Source organism: Macrobrachium rosenbergii, chromosome 32, assembly GCF_040412425.1.
Source record: "Macrobrachium rosenbergii isolate ZJJX-2024 chromosome 32, ASM4041242v1, whole genome shotgun sequence".
Taxonomy (NCBI): domain Eukaryota; kingdom Metazoa; phylum Arthropoda; class Malacostraca; order Decapoda; family Palaemonidae; genus Macrobrachium; species Macrobrachium rosenbergii.
This window is the reverse complement of record NC_089772.1, coordinates 672,127-682,160: the sequence shown is the minus strand read 5'-3', so window position 1 is coordinate 682,160 and position 10,034 is coordinate 672,127. Positions and strand designations below refer to the sequence as shown.

Below are 10,034 nucleotides of genomic sequence, written 5' to 3'. Positions count from 1 at the left end.
TACAAAGGTGGTTCTATGGACCAAGAGCCTGTGCTTGACACGAGGTCGGCTAAATCTGGGAAATGAACAAGAGGAGTTATGAGCTTTTTCGAACAACCTCTATATAATGGAGTTTATTATTGCAGACATGTCATGGTAGGTCTACTGAATTAGCCGAAATCATGGCTACATTTTTCAGCCAAAAGTTTGTCTTAACCACAAGTTAAACACACCACAGCACCAGTGTCGTCAGGCGTCCCTTAATCTCTCCTATTTAAAAGAATACCAATCTTATCAACAGCAACAGACAATACGTTAACCAGAACTAAATATCAAACAGTATTGCGGAGTCACTCAAACCACCCGCTGTCATGGCGGCCAAGCCAACCCGAGGTGCGATCCATCTCTTTCTGTATATCTATGCTGCTGACTTTCCGATCAATGAGTTCCCAGAATGCTCTGCGTGACCCTACTGTGGTTGCTCTAGGCAGAGGGTTGCTGTATAGTGGATTGAACATCGGAATAACCGCGTCTCTCCTGATTTTATATATCATTCGGATGTATATCGTCGGCTCATTGCAAAGAAAATGTTAACCAAATGGAAATACAATGCCTTGATTTGAAAGGTGTTGTAACAGTTGACGAGAATCAATATTGACATAATTCGAGTAATAATAATTTTTTGTTATCATAATAACAATTATAATCGTATTGAATAGCCTTGATAAAAGACAATGCTACGTCTTCATCGCCCGGTGGCAGAAATCAAAATCTATAAACGTATATGATTCTCATAAATGGGCAGGTAAAAGACTAGTTGTTAACCGCGCACTACAGCTGGCGCAACAGCCTCTCGGAGAAGACAGGAACCCTGACAAGTTCAGACCCTTCTCTCTTGGATTACGTTATATCACGTGATTGGTGGTGTCCTGGTTATAGCGTGCTTTACACATATCACTGACAATCTCGGTCCTGTTACCAAGTGTTCTCTGGAAAGCCTTACAGCCAGCAAATGATGTAAAAGACAGACCCTTCTCTTCGGCAAGGGTGGTCGAGTTGGTAACAGCTGGTACACAAAAATCGGTAAGTATCAAACAACGTATTGCTGCTTCATCGAAGACACGGCTTGATATTTTCTAATCGCCCTTATAATGTATCAAATACACCTTAGAATGAATACAAAAATGCTTGTCGAATGTTGACAAAGCAAGTGATTTTCCACTTGCTTCTTACCATAAGGCGACAAACGTTTAATCGATAGGTTCATCTTTCGTTGAGCATGTTTACCATCTTGCAATGTGTCATGGAATACGATATCAGGGTCGCAGTTTATCATGAGTTCGATTAGATTCGGGGCCATCCATACTTGTTACTCTTGGTATCGGATGTCATGGGCATTGATACTCGCTCGCTTATGTCAGTCTTACATCATTATTTGTTTATATTATACTGTACGTTTGAGTGTCCTTGGTTTTTGTTCGATACGGTGAAGGTGAATTTGGATAGTGACCGGTGGTTTCCAAAAATTGTATTACTTGGGATTAATGAGTGATGATAAGCTGATATTGCCCTTATCATGGACCTAGAGATTATTTTAGTGATTGTCAACAAATTGAAGACGGGGCACAGTCTAAATCCTAGACCTGTTAACACCAGGGTTGAGACATAATAGGATAATAATGCTTCAAGCCACCAGGGAAGCTTCGTCCGCAGTTTCCAAAGGGTTTGTACGGGGGAGTAAAAAAGTTAATCTGCAAAACACCCAGAATTGATTGCCAATATAACTGCTCCTTCCCAGAAATTAGCAGACAGTTCGCTGCCAAACGCAAGTTATTCCCTACGTTCTTTTAACACCAGGCTACAGGCTGCAGTAAATGCGTAAACTTGCATTACGAATAAAACGGATGTCTCTAGAGACGTTTTCGTGTCCATTCATGCTAATTTCCATCATCTTTGTCAGGTCGATTTCTCAGTGCTATCGCGAGGAGATAATGCATTCGGAATGCATACTATATATATATAATATATATATATATATATATATATATATATATATATATATATATATATATATATATATATATATATATATATATAATATATATTAATAATCATCAATAAGGGGTAGAGGACACACACAGATGTACAGTGCCTTTATACCAACGTTTCGTAATTATCCATTTAATTACATCAACAGGGCTGTTAAAATGAAACATAAAATTCCTTGTAAAATTGTAAAAACTAAAAATTAAGAATTTAAAAAGGTAAAAATTATTATTACCAAATTTAAGATGTATATGCAACATTAAAATTGAGGGAATGAACACAATTTGGTAAGAATAATTTTTACCTTTTTTAAATTCTTAATTTTTAGTTTTTACAATTTTACAAGGAATTTTATGTTTCATTTTAACAGCCCTGATGATGTCATTAAATGGATAATTACGAAACTTTGGAATAAAGAAAGCTTGTACATCTTTATTGATGATTGTGTCCTCTATATATTATTGATGATTATTAATTATATATATATATATATATATATATATATATATATATATGTATGTATATATATATACTGTATATATGTATAGAGAGAGAGAGAAGAGTGGTTTACTTAACTAGGGAGATTAAATAGACTTGTCTGATAGTAGAATGCTCCTGCAGTTCAAAGGAAAGTATAAAATTTCAGCCCTCAAATCCTCAGTGCATAGATCATGGCTTTTTTTTTTTTTTTAAATTGGACGAGTTACTTTCTTTTTTTCTATCTTTTGAATGTCGTTGGAAGGGGTAAGCGTGTGCCGTTGTCGTGATCGGGATCAAAGAAGAAATGAGCAAAAAGGGTAGTGTGATTTTAAAATAAGAAGAAAAGAAAAAAGAGTGATAATCTGCTGCTGAATCAGTAAGATTATGCAAATACCTAGGCCTAGAAACCGAGGCGTGGTAAGGATAGGCTATCGTTAATATGGTAAGGATGAAATAGAATATTATGATAAAGGGTCGAGACTGCAAGTGCCGACACGAGGGACATTATGCACCGTCCATAAGCCCTAACCTTCGTTCTACACAGCGCATAAGGCCAGTGGCTCTTTTGATTTTACAGAGAGTTATCCTCAAAATTTATATATTTGGGTACGCTTTCCGTTTCATATAGTATTATTGTTAATCCGTCTGTTTGTCGTTGTATGATCGGTGAATAGTGTTTGGTTGTGTTTGATACCGTTGAATGAAGTGATGCCAGTCTAAGAATAGATAGGCAGCGGTGAGACATTGTTCATGCATCTTGCAGATGACGTGGATGAACGGAAGAGCGTATGAATTGGAAGTGGCGAACAAGCGCTTTTTTCAGGTGAAGGCTGACTGAGAAGGAGACCTGGCGTTAGAATGGAACTTTTGGATGGCAATAAACGGAAGGAGATTGAGATGCCTAAGATTTTGTGGTAGAGGAGGTAATGGGATATATATGGGGTTTGACTGATTAATTGGTTGTGGCTACTAAAAGTGGCGTCACAACATCTAGGTTATTGACGTCGTAATAAATTAAAATAGGAACCAAAAAGTAAATAAATTAATTTAAAAGGAGTTTCACATGACAAAAATCTATTATATGTATAATATATATATATATATATATATATATATATATATATATATATATATATATATATATATATATATATATATATTCACATATAAAAAAAAGACTGATTCTTGGTATCGGATGAGATAATAAAGATGAGGCAAAAGGAAAAGATAAATGCAGACACATTTCAGGGAGAAAGTGAAGAACGCAAAGTGGAGTAGGCCTATGCTGAATACAGATATCGATGACGTTTCAGACTTATGTTATTTTATTGTAGTGTAAAACTCATGATCAGGCTTTGGACGAGCAAGCTGGTGATGGTAACGAAGCCTTGCATTTCAGGGAGTGGTATTTGTGTCAGGGTAACCCACAGGAATATGGGTGACATATCCATGGGTGAAAAGCAAATAGGAAAAGACTTGTCAGAAGGGGGAGTCAAGTATACCTTAGTTTAATCAGACCACTGAGGAGCTGATCAACAGCTCTCCTAGAGCTTATTGCTGAATCCGAACCACACTATACCGAGAAATGAATTTCTATCACCAGAAATAAATTCCTCTAATTCTTCATTGGCCAGCCGGAGAGTCGAACGCGGGCCCAGCAGAGTGCTAGCCGAGTACGATATCGACCCGTCCAACGAGGAAGTAGGATGGGCCCATAAGAGCCTCAGAAGAAAGGAGACGACACTGGGTGGAACATTCATGTGAGGAGGCCATGAATTGGAGATGGTTGATATGCCAGAATCTGAAGAGGACCTGAATGCACTAAGGAGTGAATGAATATATACTGAAGAAACTTTGCAGATAGCAAAATTAGGTTATGATGTAGGCTATATGATCAGTGCAGATATGATATATCTGAATCTGAAATGACACCCCTTACACTAACTAGACGTTCACAGGTTATGTGGTGAGGAAACAAAGCCTTAGGATTAGGAACTGGAAGTCACTGCAAAGGTACCAAGGAAGGGTGACCTGACCGCAAAGGCATTGCCCGATCTGTAATGTTGCCCCGACGTGAATCATGGTTTGACAGCCAAACTATAGCTAAAAGATTTTTTCCATTTGAAACAACGTTTTTAGAAGAATATTAAGAGTTGGCAGGACAGATTGAGAAATGATACCACAAGGGCAATTATAGAAGTTTCATATGTATGAGACTGATGAAAGGGAGAAGATGGCTGGAGCTTGTCCTTTCGCATAACCACTGGGAGAGTTGTATATAATTATGTCAACTGAGCTCTTGTGGCCATTTTAAAGAAGACCCGCAAATGGTGGCAGATCATTTGACATAGTCAAGAACAGTGATATGATGCCGATACAAGAAACTGTCAGTAGTGAAACCATCAGCAATTGGTCTGGTCATAACATTGAGAGAACAGAGGCTGCTGTCAAGGACAGTATGATTATTTCAGCATGTACTGACCATAAATGATTTTACCACAGCCGGAAGGCTGGTCCATTCTGTGTCACCTGCTCTAGGGTGAAAAGGCCTACTGTAATAAACACACACACATATATACACACACTGTACATACACAGTACAAAGTATATATATATATATATATATATATATATATATATATATATATATATATATATGTATATATGTATGTATATGTGTATATATATAATGTGTGTGTTTGTGTATGTGTGGTACTGATATGTGGTCAGTGGTACTGATACCATGTAATAACTTACACCTATAGGGCATTACATACGATAAGTTCATCTGCCCCAACCAAGATTCGAACATGTCATTTGGGTGAGATATATAGGCAATAGAGACTTGTCCATTCGGCTATCAAGAGAGGTATGCTAATAATGATCGACTCAGTTGTACAGATTCCTTGCGAATTCAGGTGAACTGAAGTCAACTATCTTCAGCATTATACCGGACATGGATAATTATGAATTTTTTTCATTATTGCACACATATGTGTGTATGTATATACTTATATATCTAGGCATTCGTTGCGTATACGCAGGATGAACGCGCGTGCTTTTGTACGAGATACCTAGCAGGTATACATGTGTACTGGAGGGCTAAAATACACTGGGAGGTATAAGCAATATACTGTGTAAGTGTGGCGCATCAGCAGTAAAGTCTGTTTTCAAATATATGTTGTAGCATATTTATTCGTGATTAATTCTCCCAGTGTTCTGAGTGATGGACTACAGAGTTTTTTCTTTGTCAGAAAGTTGTTTAAAAACTCCATAAGAGATGTCTTCTTAGTGTTCGACTGGTTTATTTTTCTGTCGATTTTTTTTATGAGAGTTCGTCAGTCATTCGAATAATGGTTTTTGTACAAATTTGGGTCAGCACTAAGTATTGCCAGGTAACCAATTGTTGCGCAAGGAGACTATAAACAAAAATACTGTAAGTTTATAATTGCTGATGCATAGCTGGCTTTCTAAGTTATTATTATTCATAATGAGCATGTGTTTTTACGGAGCAACCCTCAAAGCTCTGAATTATCGTATATAATATATATATATATATATATATATATATATATATATATATATATATATATATATATATATATATATATATATATAAAATATATTATGTAATATATATATTATATAATATATATATATATATATATATATATATATATATTTATATATATGTAATATATATATATATATATATATATATATATATATATATATATGTTATATATATATAAATATATGTATAAATAAATATGCAATGTGTAATACGTAATATATAATATATAATATATATATGTATATATATTTGTATATATATATAAATGTATATATTGTAATGGCCTTTTTGACCATCACACCATAAACACTTCCAAATCTTTAAGTACGAATGTTCACCGTACAGTAACGAAGTCTTCAATGGGTGGAATCGTGCATACAAATACCAGAGTGTGAAAGCTGATTCAAGGGGGACAAAGAAACAGTGACAAAAACCACTAAATATTTGATGCATAAACACAAGGCGGAAACAGCACCTGAACCTCTTAATATATACATAATCAAAAACACAGTTACCATTACACTATAATACCCATAGTAATTACACTATTACAAAAAGAAAACAACACATCTTCACTCACATAGGGGGCCCAGATAGCAGGAGAACGTTAAAAAGAAAGAGTAACCTAACAATATACACACTAAATTAAGTATATCAACCAGGACTTTGATATCCGGCCGTGATCCCCTCAACACATCAAACTCCATATCTGGAGATAATCCCAAGATACATAGGGATACAGGGTCCCAAACGACACCTGGGCAGTGACACCCACAAAAGCCGTGATCCTTTCAAGGACCCCTTGGCAGCTTAACTAAGCCAAGGGTGAAGATGGAAGAAGCGTAAGCTCCAAAACGATGGTTTAAACAGCAGGGCCTGCTACGCTCCAACAGGACTGGCAATCCACATGATTTCAATGCAGACTGGCAACAGAGTGCAATAATCGCAGCTGGTAACTCTACAGGCAGTCCAGTTAAGTATACCTTAGTTTTACCAGACCACTGAGCTGATTAACAGCTCTCCTAGGGCTGGCCCGAAGGATTAGACTTATTTTACGTGGCTAAGAACCAATTGGTTACTTAGCAACAGGACCTACAGCTTATTGTGGAATCCGAACCACATTATAGTGAGAAATGAATTTCTATCACCAGAAATAAATTCCTCTAACTCTTCATCAGCCGGCCGGGGGAAATGAACTCTGGCCCATCGAGTGACAGTCTGAAGCTCAACCGACTCAGCCAACGAAGGGCTAGGCAGTCCAGTATAGCAGCCAACCACAACAAACTCCATCAATGGCTCAGACAACAGATCTTATTCCATCTTCCACGGGTCAAGAAGTAAACTCCCCGGGGAGGGGTAGGGGGTTGCTAAGAGAAAGACAGAAACAATTAATTGTTTGTTTCGCACGAACAGGCTGGTGAGGAGAATAAACAACGTCCTTACTGAACACTGCCCAAATGGCTGAATGCAAAATAACAATTAACATAATTAATACTGAAAAAGGCCAGCATACTGACAATATATATATATATAAATATATATATATATATATATATATATATATATATATATATATATATATATATATATATATATATATATATATATATATATATATATATATATATATATACGTTCTGGGGACTGTTGGAGGAATGTAAAGAGATTTTTTTATTGGGGACTACCTACAAGGCCAACATAGAGCACCCAGAATGTAATAAAATGGATGGAGAGTGGGTGTGACGTACCTTAATCACCAGTAATTCACCTGGAAGGGTAAGGTCACCATGGGAAATGATCACTGGTTACTTTAACTGAATTTATTTACAATTGAAGCAATCACTAAATGAATCTGAAAATAACCGACTGTGCGGCTTGCAAGCACATGCAATGTGCAATAATATTAGACAGTGAATAGCAACTCTGGGGGACACGGCTAATACTGGTTGCAGGACTTTTGAACTCAGGCGCTTGTGCACAATGGGGGAGGGGGACTGGTTAGTGCCCCGGGACTGCGTATCAGGACGGTCTTGCTTATCTTAAATGGCAGTACGTCTAAGTGGAATTAATTCACAAGGCTGGGATCGACCACTTGGGAGCAGAGTAGCAGGATTTCTGATTGCATCTGTGGCTGGACTCGCTTGTGGAGAACGACCGTCGGCCGCTGAAGTTCACAACGCCAGTGTACAAAGGAAAGGGGACTGCTTGAACTTATGTCTGGGCCTGTTGGTGGAGTATAGTGGAGTGCGGAGTGTGGGCGCGAAGCATCTCCTTCGAGGTTGTTTTCGGTGTCGGCACAGGACACGGGTCGACCGTCGACCTGAAAAGTAATTTCCTCCAGTACAAAGTTCGAAGAGAAATAGATCTTATGGCTAAGACTCTTAAAGGTAAGGAGAGCAGCCCACTTACATCCCTAAGTCACTCTTTTGGGCCTAACGGCTACCTAACCACCAAAAAACATCCGATGGGCGGGGACTTGAAGAGTGGTATTGTTCAACTCCAAAATCGGGTGACCTGGGGGTTTTAGACCTGCCCCTTGTTCAAATGTGACATGGCGTCCTTTCCTGCCGCTAATTTCCTACTCAAAGCTGACGACTGAGAGACGAATTTTTTGAAAATATGGAAGAATATATATATATATATATATATATATATATATATATATATATATATATATATATATATATATATATATATATATATATATATATATATATATATATATATATATATATAATGTGTGTGTATGTCTATATGTTGAATCCATTGATCGAATGAAATTTTTCTCTATTCTTGTTGAAAAAAAAAAATGGGGGGAGATAGCTCCTTTTTAGATTTATTTAAGAATAGATCATTGTAAAAGATCAACACATTTTCTTGAAAAAAATGACATTGTCACAGACTCCCAAACCTCTTCTTACTCTGCTGTTATCTTCTTCTTCTTCTTCTTCTTCTTCTTCTTCTTCTTCTTCTTCTTCTTCTTCTTCTTCTTCTTCTTCTTCTTCTTCTTCTTCTAGCGTTCTTTGTTTTGTACGTGTTTGTTTGCATGTTTGTTCGTTTTTTCGCCTTTTCGTTCTGTCAAAGAATGAAAAGAGTGGACCAGGCTTGATTTAATGTTCATTTATAAACTAGAAGGAAGCCATTTGGTTCTTACCTTTGTGCTATAAATGTTCTTCACTATTTTGCATGGTTGATGGACTTCCCAGTGGTTGAATGTAATATATTTTAAGAATAATGTTTACTGGTGGAGGAATCCTACATTTAGGCTTGCCGTTGTCTAGCCCCGCGGCTGGATTCTCTTGCTACTGGCCGCTTGCTATACGAATACCCGGCATGAAGGGACTTGCTGTAACGACCCTCTTTCATATAACTGTCATTTTTGACGTTGTGGGCACATATTCAAAATTGGACGTGCACACATTTCGAAAAATTGTAATAATACCAACTTGTGTCAATCAATAAGTCGTATACTGAATTCAGCTGGTAAAATTATAATTCGTTATGTCGGGGAATTGCCTTTCTTGGTATTAGGGGAATTCTTACAGGGAATTAATTTCTATAATCATTATTCTCGTTATTTTATCGATGTACTCATATACATTAACTGATGTGCGTTACGAATTGGATTTTTGGAACCTTGTCGTCACAACAAACTTCATAAGTTCGCTTCAGCATTTAACAAAGATAAAGCTATTATTGTAATCGACTTATATTTACCTTTAGTAATAAAGTGATTTTTGTAAGAATTATTGGAACCTTTAGAGATTTTTTTCAGCATACATCGTCTTACTAAGGAGCACTTATCCTCTAAGTTGCCTCTTTATCATTCTTATCTTTTATGCTTGCCTGTTCCATTTTGGGATTGTTAATAACTCTCTTCTTGAGTGAATATCACAGCAAAAATGAGACTGAAAGTTCTATTTTGCAGATGTTCTCGTAGACGAGTTTCTACTTA

General features: G+C 36.8%; 1 protein-coding gene across 4 annotated transcripts in view; it reads left to right on the top strand.

Annotated features, from left to right (window-relative positions):
• Positions 1–819: 819 nt before the first annotated feature.
• Positions 820–10,034, top strand: part of LOC136855600 (intermembrane lipid transfer protein VPS13A-like) — a 315,401-nt gene continuing 306,186 nt past the window's right edge. For all 4 annotated transcript variants that reach the window (XM_067132695.1, XM_067132694.1, XM_067132693.1 and 1 more), the window contains exon 1: positions 820–1,062. The gene's annotated coding sequence lies outside the window, so the exon portion shown is untranslated. The remainder of the gene's footprint in view (positions 1,063–10,034) is intronic.